This window comes from Canis lupus, chromosome 19, assembly GCF_003254725.2.
Source record: "Canis lupus dingo isolate Sandy chromosome 19, ASM325472v2, whole genome shotgun sequence".
In the NCBI taxonomy this organism is placed as follows: domain Eukaryota; kingdom Metazoa; phylum Chordata; class Mammalia; order Carnivora; family Canidae; genus Canis; species Canis lupus.
Genome location: NC_064261.1, coordinates 16,114,793 through 16,127,442, shown reverse-complemented (window position 1 = coordinate 16,127,442; position 12,650 = coordinate 16,114,793).

Below are 12,650 nucleotides of genomic sequence, written 5' to 3'. Positions count from 1 at the left end.
AAGCATGTTTGAATAAACTAGTTTGGAAAGAAATCATGTTAAAATAACTATTTTTAAAGAATCTATCAATGTTCTCATATTGTAAAGAGAAATGTACTCATCAATTTTATAAGGACGTGGCTTACAGAATTGGGCCATTCATTTCTCCTCAAATTAATATTATTTGAGGAAAAAATAGTTTTGATATGTACAATGAGGCAATGGTTTTTGTTTTCTTTGGTGACCCTTAACATTGGCTCTCTGATTATAGGTTTGCATTTTCCACAGCATAAAGCATCCGTCCTGCTGGACTCTCCTAAAGGCAAGAGTGACACACCATAGGTCAGGACTTGGCCTCTTCAGGGCACATTGCAACGCTAATTGCTACAAGTAAAGACTTTTTTTTTTTTTTTTTTTTTTTTAAAGACAGACTATCAGTCTTTTAAAAAAAATCCCATTTAGCTAATAAAAATGTAGGGGTCAGTAAACTGTGTTGACTCAGGAAAAATTAAAACCTAGTAATTCTGCTGGACTGTGGAGCAAGGGTGTCTTGTAAGATCTGTTTCAGTGACCCGTTTCATATGGTGCTAAGCTGTCGTCACAGTTTCAAGCAGAGTAGATGCCAAAGGAATATGCTATTACATATTTTCTTATGAAATGTGTGTTTGTATTGTGTAAAAAGAAGAAAAGATAATTTCTCAGTAAGACTTTAGAAGATGAATCACCCAGATGTAGTTTCTTTTCATAAGCCTACCATGTGGGGGAAAATGGGAGAATGTGCTTGATGAGCAAGTGCATTTTTCACCATTCTGTGCATTTATAATTTTAAAGTTCCCTTTAGCTTGGCAGATGCATTTAATTAAATCAGTGGATCAGAAAATAAAACAATGAGAGCCACTCTTCACAGGAAGCTCTCTGGATAAGAAAATGGATGCAGGGCCCAGTTTTTCAGTTATAATCACATTTTAAACATATTGTGGCTTAATTCCCATTACCTTTTCTTGACTCCTTTGGAAGATCTCTTACTTTTGTTTTCCTAATAAGATAATAAAAAAATATTTTTTTATTTAAAAAAAATCATTTTTTCTTTCATTTGAACTCTCTTTTCTATGTAGTCAATAAGCATTCTTTGTTTCCTAAAGAAAAAAAAAATCAGGGTAAGTATGGTCCACACTCTGTAAACACAACTAAAAATTCAAAAACACATTTAAAGTGATGTCATCCACAAACGCTTAGCACAGTCACTCAGAGATAAATACATGACGTGGGTCCATTTGCTCTTCATGACTCTCCTTCCTCTTGGCACAGGCAACTTCCTCGGCTGCTCTGATGTCTACAATCTTATCTTCCTATTCTAGGCCAGACCAGACCAGACATACTTTTAAGCTAGTGTTGTAAACTATTTGCTTTATAATTAATTTCTTTAAGGTCTGGGTGTCAACAGTAAGAATAACATTGAATTGTTAAATATGTTTCTGCCAATGTGCTAAAAATCAAGAGCCATATAGTATCCTCAGGGTTACTATATTCTGTTTCTCTCTACCTCAGTAAAATCTGTCCATTTGTTTTTGTTTGTCTGTTTTGTTTTGTTTTGCAAAGGAAAGATGAAAACAAAACAGTTACTTTGAGTTTCTGGGTCAACCTCCTTTCAAATACATCAACGTTGGCAATCCAATACAAGGATTTTTCAGATATTCAGGTTGTTTGGAAAAGGCAGGAAAGAGAGTGGGGAATATACTTTGAGGTACGTGGGAACCATCTAAGATTATAATGTGGATTACCATCCACTTTTCCAAGAGAACGATTTGGCTTACTTTTCAAGTTTAATATAACTGCTTTAAGGTTTAGTAGTAATTATAATCAATGATTCCTTTTCACACGGCATATATATATTATTCAACATAGTTCAGCATTTTATTTTCAACATCTGTGCTATAAAACATCAGTTCATACTCAAACTTACTCAATTCATCAAAAAAAATAAAAACCCTTACTCAATTCCTAGTTTCCAATAACTTTTTTTTTTACTTTATTATAAGAGATATGCCACTGAGATATCCTTTTACTCCCTTTTTTAGTTGACTTGAACTCATAGTAGAAGCTGAAACAATGGTTTATATTCTCTTATTTTTCTCTAGCTCCCATTTTGCTGCACACGATTTCCATGCCATGAGAGAAATGCCTTAATATAAGGATGATCCTGTTGTATAAAAATAATGCTTATCTCACTATAGTTTAGAACTTCATAAAAAATATTTCAATTATTTCATGTTGAGAACTTTTATTCTCTGGATTAGAAGAGAGAAAACTTAAGTCCTTTGTGCATCACATCAAGGAAAAACTTTAAACAGGGTTAGCAGAGGGGTTAAATAAATGATGTAATATGTTTAGAAAAGGAAAAGAAAATCACAAATCAGTTCCCATTGATTTCTCTTTTTAATTCGCAGGGTACAACACTGCAAATTTGCTTGAGCAAACTTCTCCTTTCTCCATCTCTTTAACTCTTTTTTCATTTGCAAATAAAATTAAACAAAATCACTATTTGAGATCATTCTCAGTGTACCATAAGTGGGGCCATAAGCACATTTTACATAAAAGCCTGAACAAGGTAGATTTCATTAAATTAGATTTCACAGAATATAACTTTATGGAATTCTTATTTCAACACACGAGAAATATAAACACCAGGTGGACTTAACATGGAGCTGATAATTGTAAGCTTTAGGACTCTCCATCGCACACTCCCCTTCTAAAGCTCAATCCTTATTTATTTTTGAGTAATATTGCCTATTTCTGAGAAGAGAGCTATAATACGGAAAACATGGTAAAAAAAATATCAAAAACATGGTTGGTATTAGGAGAAAATGTCCTGCTTTTTCACCAGTCTATCCTCTTGGCACAGGCAACTTCCACAGCATAAAGCATTTTAATTTTCTATTTTAATTTAATTTTCTATTTTACACCTTTCATTCAAAGAGCATCTACCTTTTTTTTTTTTTTTTTTTTAGCATCTACCTTTCTTATCTCACAGAGGGCTATATTCTTCCTTGTTTTGGCAATTACATTTTTTTTTTTACTTAAAAAATCAGCTTTAATTAAATATTATTTGCATATTATAAAATGCACAAAGCACACTTACGGATGTATATACTCATGTAACCCTCAGCACAATCAAAATATAAAACATTTCTATCACTTGGAAATTTGTTATACCCCTCAACATGCAATAATACCCCTGCCTCAGGCAAACAATTTGATTTAATATTTTATTATTTCAAATTATTTTTTTACAAGTCTGTTTTTTAGAGGAGATTTAGGTTCACAGCAAATTTGACAGGGAGGTAGAGAGATTTCACACATAACCCTTCCTTCTATGCGAGCATGTTCTTCTTCATTATCAAAATCCCCCACCACAGGGACACATTTGTCACAACTGATAGAATCTGTCTTGGCACATCACAATCACCTAGTCAGAGTTTACGTTAGAGTTCACTCTTGGTGTGTGTGATACAGTCTATGGATTTGGAAATATATATAATGAGATGTACCCATCATTATAGTAACATACAGACTAGTTTCACTCTCCTTAAACTTCACTACAACCTACCTATTCATCCTTCCCATCCCACCCCATGGTGATCACTAATTTTTTTTTTTTTGCTACTTCCATAGTTTTGCCTTTTAAAGAACCATAGAGCTTTTTATATTGGTTTCTTTCACTTAGTAATGTGCATCTGTGTTTCCTCTGGTCTTTTCATGGCTTGATAGCTCATTTCTTTTTAGCACTGAATAATATCTGGATGTATCACAGTTTATTTATCCATTTATCCATTCACCTACTGAAGGACATCTTGGTTTCTTCCAACTTTTGGCAATTATAAATAAAGCTGCCACAAACATCCATGTGCAGGTTTTTATGTGGTCATAAGTTTTCAACAAATTTGAGTAAATATCTAGGGGTGTGATTGTTGGATCTTATAGAAAAAATATGCTTGGTTTATTTAAAAAACCCTCCAAATTGTCTTGCAAAATTTCTGTACTATTTTGCATTCCCAGAAGCAGTGAGTATGTATTCCTGTTGCTCCACCTTCTCATCAGCATCTGATGTTGTCAATGTTTCAGGTTTTGAGCATTCTAATAGGTATGTGGCAGTACCTCATTGTTTCAATTTAGATTTCCCTGATGGCATTTGATGCAGAGCATCTTTTCACATGTTTATTTGCTATTTGTTCTATCTTCTTTGGTAAGGTTTCTGTCAAAGTCTCTAGTTCGGTTTTAAATTGAGTTGTTAGTTCTCATTGCTGTTTAATTTTAAGAGTTCTTTGTATATTTTGTTTGACAGTCCTTTATCGGATGAGTCTTGTGAAAATATTTTCTCCTAGTCTGTGATTTGTCTTTTCATTCTCTTGGCATTTTTTTTTCAGAGAGCAGTTTTTAATGAAATAATTTTAATGAAATAAAGCTTCCCGTTTGAGAATCATGCCTTTAGTGTTGAAGCTTAGAAGTGATTGCCATACCCAAAGTTATCAACTCCTCTTCTAGGCGTTCTATAGTTTTGTATTTTACATTTAGGCCTGTGACCCATTTTGAGTTAATTTTTGTGAAAGGTATCGGGTCTTTGTCTAGAATTTTTTTTTTTGGGGGGGGGGGGCATTTGATGTCCAGTTGTTCCAGAACCATTTTTTGAAAAAAACTATCTTTTCCCCTTTGATCATTTGTCAAAGATCAGTTGACTATGCTTATGTAGGTCATTTCTGGGTTCTTTACTCTGTTTCTACTAATTTGTTTGTTTTTTTTGGCTAATACTGCAGTCTTGATCTTAGCTTTAGAGTAAATTGGGATAGTGTCAGTCCTCCAGTTTTTCCAACTTTGTCCAAGTTTTGTTGACTATTCTGGGTCTTTTCTTTCTCCATATAAACTTTAGAATCATTTTGTTGATATTCAAAAAACAACTTGCTGGGATTTTTACTGTAATCATCTTCTATCTAACAACCTTGAATAGAAGTGATAAGTTCAGATATCCATAGCTTATTCTCAATCTTAGAGGAAGAAACATAGAGTCTTTAAACAATAAATATAATGTTCACAGTAGATTTTTTTCATAGACAATTTTGTTCAGTTATAGATGTATCATTCTGCTGCAATGTCACTGAAATATTTTTGTCATAAGTGTTCAATTTTTTTCCCACTTGTTTTTCCTGAATCTATTGGAAGAATCAAATCACTTTTAATATTTATAATGTGGTAAAATACATTGATTAAATTTTGAAAGTTAAACTAACCTTATATTTTGGGGATAAATCCTTTCTATTCATGATGCGATATATATCTATACATTTTTTTTTTATTTCTTTGGGCAAATATTTTGTTCTTGAAGAATATTTGTAAATTTTGTCTTAATATATTTGTCTAGTTTTGGTATCAGGATGATCCAGATTTTATAAAATTATTTGGGAAATGCTTCCTTATCTATTTTCTGAAACAATTTGTACAAAATTGACCCACAGGTTTGGGGGTCTTTATTACAGGAGTTTCAAGTTATGAATTAATTTTTAAGATGTAAAACCATGCAGATATTTTCTTGATTCAACTGAGATGAAAACAATAGGAATATAAAAACTCAGCACTGTGTTCGTCATCTTTATTTAGTAAAATAGTTGAAGAAATACTCTTATTTTCTTAAAGTTAAAAATCACAATATGAAAGATATTGTGGTTAGGTTAAATTGTCAAAAAATGATAATGTAAGTTTTCAGGTTGTACTAAGGTTTTTTAAAAGGTATGTCTTAAAATATTTACTATGTATGCATTTTGAAAATACTTTGCTAGATTCTATTAAGGTAAAAAATGATTATTTTACTTATTTCATGTTTTATGTTCAGTATAACATGCAGATCTTTGGTGTAAATATTTTGCTGTTTTAATACACAGTTCCATTATTTTGAAATAGAAAATGTTGCCGTTTCATGTATTTTCATACCTATAACCACAAGTCTGTTACAAAGACCCTACCTAATGGTACTTTATAACTGTAGGCAAAAAGCACAAAGGAAAACAAATGCTAGACTTGCAAAATATAAATATATATCTGCTATAAATATTATGATTATTGCCAATTTAAACATAAACATATAATGTAAGCAGGTTCAAAATTCAGATGACAGTATGAAATAACAAAATTATGCATCTTAGAGAGTAGCTGCTTTATATTTGCAATACTGATTCAAGACTTCTGAAATTAAAATACATATTTATTAAATCTATCTTCCTTAGGCAAGCCTTTGTAAAGAATTAATGGCTAATGTTTGCATTTAGAATAACATACTATTATATCTTTCAAATATTATATTAGTTTTGTTATTTCTTTTTCAAGTTAAGAAGGTTTAGTAAAGCTACTGTTACAAAGATGTGGAAAGGTTTGAGGTAACCAACAAAAGACCAACGACTCATGGAACAACAGTACAAGAAACTACTCCTGTACCCCTCTTGCACTGTTGGTGGGAATGTGAACTGGTGCAGCCACTCTGGAAAACTGTGTGGAGGATCCTCAAAGAGTTAAAAATAGACCTGCCCTACGGCCCAGCAATTGCACTGTTGGGGATTTACCCCAAAGATACAAATGCAATGAAACGCCGGGACACCTGCACCCCGATGTTTATAGCAGCAATGGCCACGATAGCCAAACTGTGGAAGGAGCCTCGGTGTCCGTCGAAAGATGAATGGATAAAGAAGATGTGGTCTATGTATACAATGGAATATTACTCAGCCATTAGAAACGACAAATACCCACCATTTGCTTCAACGTGGATGGAACTGGAGGATATTATGCTGAGTGAAATGAGTCGATCGGAGAAAGACAAACATATGGTCTCAGCCATTTGGGGAATATAAAAAATAGTGGAAGGGAATAAAGGGGAAAGGAGAAAAAATAAGTGGGAAATATCAGAAAGGGAGACAGAACATGAGAGACTCCTAACTCTGGGAAACGAACTAGGGGTGGTGGAAGGGGAGGTGGGTGGGGGGTGGGGGTGACTGGGTGGTGGGCACTGAAAGGGCACTTGAAGGGATGAGCACTGGGTGTTATTCTGTATGTTGACAAATTGGACACCAATAAAAAATAAATTTATTTAAAAAATTTTAAAAAAGTAAAAAAAAAAAAAAGAAACTACTCCTGAGCCTAAAGTGACACTTAACCTAAGCTGTAACCAAGCATGCAGCCTCTACACTATTAACTATTGTTAAGCCTTTTTATTTCTATACACTAAGATTTTGTAAAATATTTTATTTAAATTTTAGTTAGTTAACATAAAGTATAATATTAATTTCAGGTGTACAATATAGTGATTTCATACTTCCATACAAAACTTGGTGATCATCCCAAGTGTCCTCCTAATCCCCATCACCCGGTTCATCCATCCCTCCACCCTCCTCAGGTAACTATCAGCATGCTCTCTCTGTAGTTAAGACTCTGTTTCTTGGTTTGTCTCTCTTTTCTTTTTCTCCTTTTGCTCATTTGATTTGTTTCTTAAATTCCACATATGAGTGAAATCATATAGTATTTGTCTTTCTCTGTCTGACTTATTTCATCTGGAATAATACTCTCTAGCTCCATCCATGTTGTTTCAAATGGCACAACATTTCATTTTCTTTTTAATTTTTTTTAATTTTTTTATTTATTTATGATAGTCACAGAGAGAGAGAGAGGCAGAGACATAGGCAGAGGGAGAAGCAGGCTCCATGCACCGGGAGCCCGACGTGGGATTCGATCCCGGGTCTCCAGGATCGCGCCCTGGGCCAAAGGCAGGCACCAAACCCCTGTGCCACCCAGGGATCCCTCATTTTTTTTTAATAGCCAGGTAATATTCCATTGTCTATATACTGTAATTAAAAAAATTCATTTTAAGAATGAATCAGGTTGGAGACTTCAGTTTAATTAACTTCCTTTAAGAGCGCCCAAAAAATTAGCAAAGTAATGAGAAACTATTCGCCTAGTAATGTATACCAATCAGTTTGGAAATTCTGAACTTTTTATCAGATTTTTAAAAACACCTTTTAAGCACTAAACTGTTCAACATCAGCCGCAACCTCAAAACTTAATGAGGGAAATGGGTACAAGGAATCATGTATACAATTTTGTGCTTTCAAATGAAGTACAGCAATTTTTTTTTTTTTTTTGTCATTGAAGGTAGAGAGAGGTATGAGTATTAGTCCAAAATTTGCCACAAAGTAGATGTGAGTGACTCGTTGGCAGTCACTTCATTTTTCTCTGCTTCAATCTGATAAAGTGAGATGTGGGATCCAATCATCTTTATGGTCTCTTCCACCTATCATGTGTCTGCCTTTTGGATGGTGGTGGGCAGACCCATCTGTCCCCAGGACAATGGGCTGGTGCCACTGCTCAGCCCTTTCTCTGTCTTAGGAGAAGTGGACAGAAGGGGTTGCCCAGATTTGTGAGTGAGCAGAGGAAAACCAGATGACTTCCCCATCTGACCTGGGAAAAGGCTCAATAGGCTTTCACTTTTATAACCCTTTTGTAAAACTTGTTCTTTCTGCAAAAGGTGGCACTTCACTTTCTCCCTTTCTGACCTTTCCCTTTGGGCAAAAATTTGTCAGTGAATGTGATTCCTCTATTTCCTTCTCTGAACTTGGTTTCATTCACACCAAAGTGCTGTCTATCCACTCACCTCCACTGCTGTGAGGAGCTCATGCAACATGACCCAGCAGCTTCAGGAAACCTTTTTGGCATGAAGGACAATGATGCTTAAAAATTATTCATAACCTTTTGTCTTACAATCCTACTTCCAGAACTCTGTCTTAAGAAAGTAGTTCTAAATGTCATTAAAGATTCAGACATAAAGATGTTCGTCATCAAGTTGTATAATTTATAACTGCAAAAAACTGGAAGCAGCCTAAATGTCCAGAACAGGAGAATAACTAAATTGCAGTTTATTGAGATGATGAAATATTGTGTTAACAAATGGCATTAAAGACTTTGAAACAAAAACACACAGACTGCTTATTTCACAAGATGATAAGAGGATAAAGTGAGATGCAAAATTGATTGCATGATGTGATTCCATCTCTGTGAGCAAAAAATTACTAGAAAAATACTTGAAAAAGAATATACCACAACGTTAACAGTGATACTTCTGGGAGGAGAGATTCTTTCTTGCTCATATTCATTTCTTATTTTTATTGATAAGCTTTATTATCAGAAAAATATGATTCAAATATATTAAAAATCAAGATCTTATTCATCTCAGTATTCATGGTCATGTTTCTGCAAAAACTGCTCATGATCATGGTTTATTGAGCTGTATTAATATGCTTTTTCAAGTTTCACGCTGAAGATTTCTTAAGATTCATCAGCTTCCTTCTTCTCAAGACAATGGAGCTAACCAGAGTTTTCCCTACAGTAACTAAAAACAGCCATCAGCACTTAAAATTTTAACTAATTTTAATAATTTGCAGCTATTACATGCAGTGCTTTCAAGTATTAACATATCCAGTAAATTCAGAGTAAACTCAGAAAAAGTGTGATCTGAGTGGTTTGTCTTTTTCAATACCCTACCTCTTTCTCATGACTATTAGCCAATTTTTACTGGCAACCTCTTTCTCAGTTTGTCTGCCTGTGTAGCTACCGTTACCTTCTTTCTGAACTCTACTGGAACATGCTCTTCTCCAAGAGTAATTCCTATTGTCTAGCTCTTATACATTGGCATACATATATGGATAAGGTGTTACCCACTCCACCTAGATAACACAAGTATTTACTGAGGCACTTGCAACATAGTAGAGAAGGTAATGGATTTATAAATTAATATTTTATGTACATGGTTTTAAAATGAGATAACACAGATAAAACTATTACATAAGTTTTCTACTTAATAAGAATTCCCTTTTCAAAAACTAATTATCCAGGAGTGGGGCATTATTAAGCACTTTCTTTTATTATACCCCTGTTCATTTTTTTCATTTTGATGCTGTCGTCTACAACAGGGGTCAGCAAACATTTTCTGTGAGAAGCCAGGTATTTAGTGTTTTAGGATTTGCTGCCCACACAATCTTGGTCACAACTACTTAACCTGATGCAGAGTGTGAAGCTGGCATGGGCAATACTTAAGATGAATAGTTGTGGCTATGTTCCAGTGACATGTCACAAAAGCAGGAGGCAGGTCAGATGTAGTCCATGAACAAAAGTGCTCTTTCTCTCAAGTCAGTCAATCAAGCAATCAATCTTTAAAAAATCTAGTGCTTGCAATGTCCACAATAGCCAAACTGTGGAAGGAGCCTCGGTGTCCATCGAAAGATGAATGGATAAAGAAGATGTGGTTTATGTATACACTGGAATATTCGTCAGCCATTAGAAATGACAAATACCCACCATTTGCTTCAACGTGGATGGAACTGGAGGGTATTATGCTGAGTGAAATGAGTCAATCGGAGAAGGACAAACATTATATGGTCTCATTCATTTGGGGAGTATAAATAATAGTGAAAGAGAATAGAGGGGAAGGGAGAAAAAATGGGTGGGAAATATCAGAAAGAGAGACGGAACATGAGAGACTCCTAACTCTGGGAAACGAACTAGGGGTGGTGGAAGGGGAGGAGGGCGGGGGTGGGGGTGACTAGGTAGTGGGCACTGAGGGGGGCACTTGACAGGATGAGCACTGGGTGTTATTCTGTATGTTGGTAAATTGAACAACAATAAAAAATAAATTTATTATTTAAAAATAATAAAAAATAAAGTGCTAAATGGTAAAAAAAAAATCTAGTGCTTTATTTCAGTAAAGAATATGTAATAATTTAGAACAATTATAAAAAGAAGAAATTATTGAATAATTTGAATTATAATATGAATAAAGCATTATCTGATTTATTCTTTATTTTAAAAGACAATCAATTTGTCTCTTTTGCATTTTTGTCCGGATTTGTAAATAGTTTAAACAGGTGAAAAATAATTAATTCTTTCTCATAAGATGACTTTAGGAAGCTAATTCTGGTTGATTTGCCAGAAAAAGTGGGCACAAGAAATTCCAACGGCTGAGTTAATCTGTTGTAGAAAGGGCCAATTTATCTCTTGATACTCTTGGAATGTTAGATAACATCTCTAACATATCTTTTGACCAACAGATGAAAATAACATCCATGACTAGCTTGACTCAGAGTGAATCAGAGGTTGAGGAGGTTGAGACTAACCATGTCAGCATAATTGAATGATTTTATACATCCTGATCATAATACAAACAAGAATATAGTGCTAGGCACTGTTCTAAATACTTAACTTCTATGAGCTCATTTAATCCTCAAATAACCCCTTTGACAGTTGAAGCAGGTACAGTAAATTTTAAGTAAGTAGCCCAAGATCACACAAGTCTCAAAAAGCAGATCCAAGACAGAAATTGAGACAGTTGTTGGCTCAGGAGTCTCTGCTGTCAACCACTGTGCTTTGTTCTTCAATTAGGATTATCATCAATGAGGCAACGCATGAGGATGGGCTTCATCACATATGCTGTCTCCATGTAGAACGCAATTCTAATTAATACAGCAAATCAGTTTATGCCACCTGAAATCTTCACTTCCTGCCTTTGGACTTCAGTAACAAGTTAATTGAAATTTGACATTCTAAGATATTATTTAGTAGTTTTTGGTAGTTCTGCCTTTTTTTTTTATGAGACTATGGAAATTTCAAATTCAGTGAAAGTTCTTATTCAAGTTCTAATCCTTTTGGTATTAAAAGCTTTTGCACAGTGCTTAAAATTAGTAGATGTTTAATAGAGTGCTTGTTGAGTAGATGGATACATTGTAAAATACGAGGCATAATAGGATGTTTGAGAGGACTCAGGAACTAGAATCAAACTTCTGAAGTTCTGAAGTAATGACAACAAAAGAAAACGAACTAGGGGTGGTAGAAGGGGAGGAGGGCGGGAGGTGGGAGTGAATGGGTGACGGGCACTGGGGGTTATTCTGTATGTTAGTAAATTGAACACCAATAAAAAATAAATAAAACAAAATGACAACAAAAGATGAAAGATTTAGTGTTTAGAAGGTAAAACTTTACCTGTGATATTTCAATCCAATATTGGAGAATGTAGTTCATACGTGTTAACAGATGTAAGGTTTAAGAGCAGTTAATCTCTTATATTAATCATCTATTGCCATGTAAAAAATATCTCACGATGTAGCAGCTTAAACAACAATAAACACTTATTATATCACATTTTCTACAGATGAGAAATCCAGAAGTGGCTTAGCTGGATGGTCCTAGCTATGAGGTTGCAGTCAAGTTGTTGGCTTGGGCTATGGTTGGAAGCTTGATTGGGGTTATAGGGTCTGCTTCCAAGAGAACTCCATCATATCACTGACAAGTTGATACGGGCTGTTGGCAGGAGGCCTCGGTTTCTTTCCCCTGGACTGTTTGAAGGTCTTTATGACATTGGCAGCGGGCTTTCCCCAAAGGGAGTAACCCAAGAAAGAACAAGTGAGAAGTCACAATTTATTTTACAGCTTTACCTTAGGAGTTATATATACAGTTGTTTCTGCATTATATTACTGGTTTTTATGTCAGCCAGATTCAATGTAGGAGGGGACTACACAATAGCAAGAATACTAGGAGACATTGTTGGTGGCCTTGTTGGATGCTGGCTATTAAGCATACTGTCACTCATCATC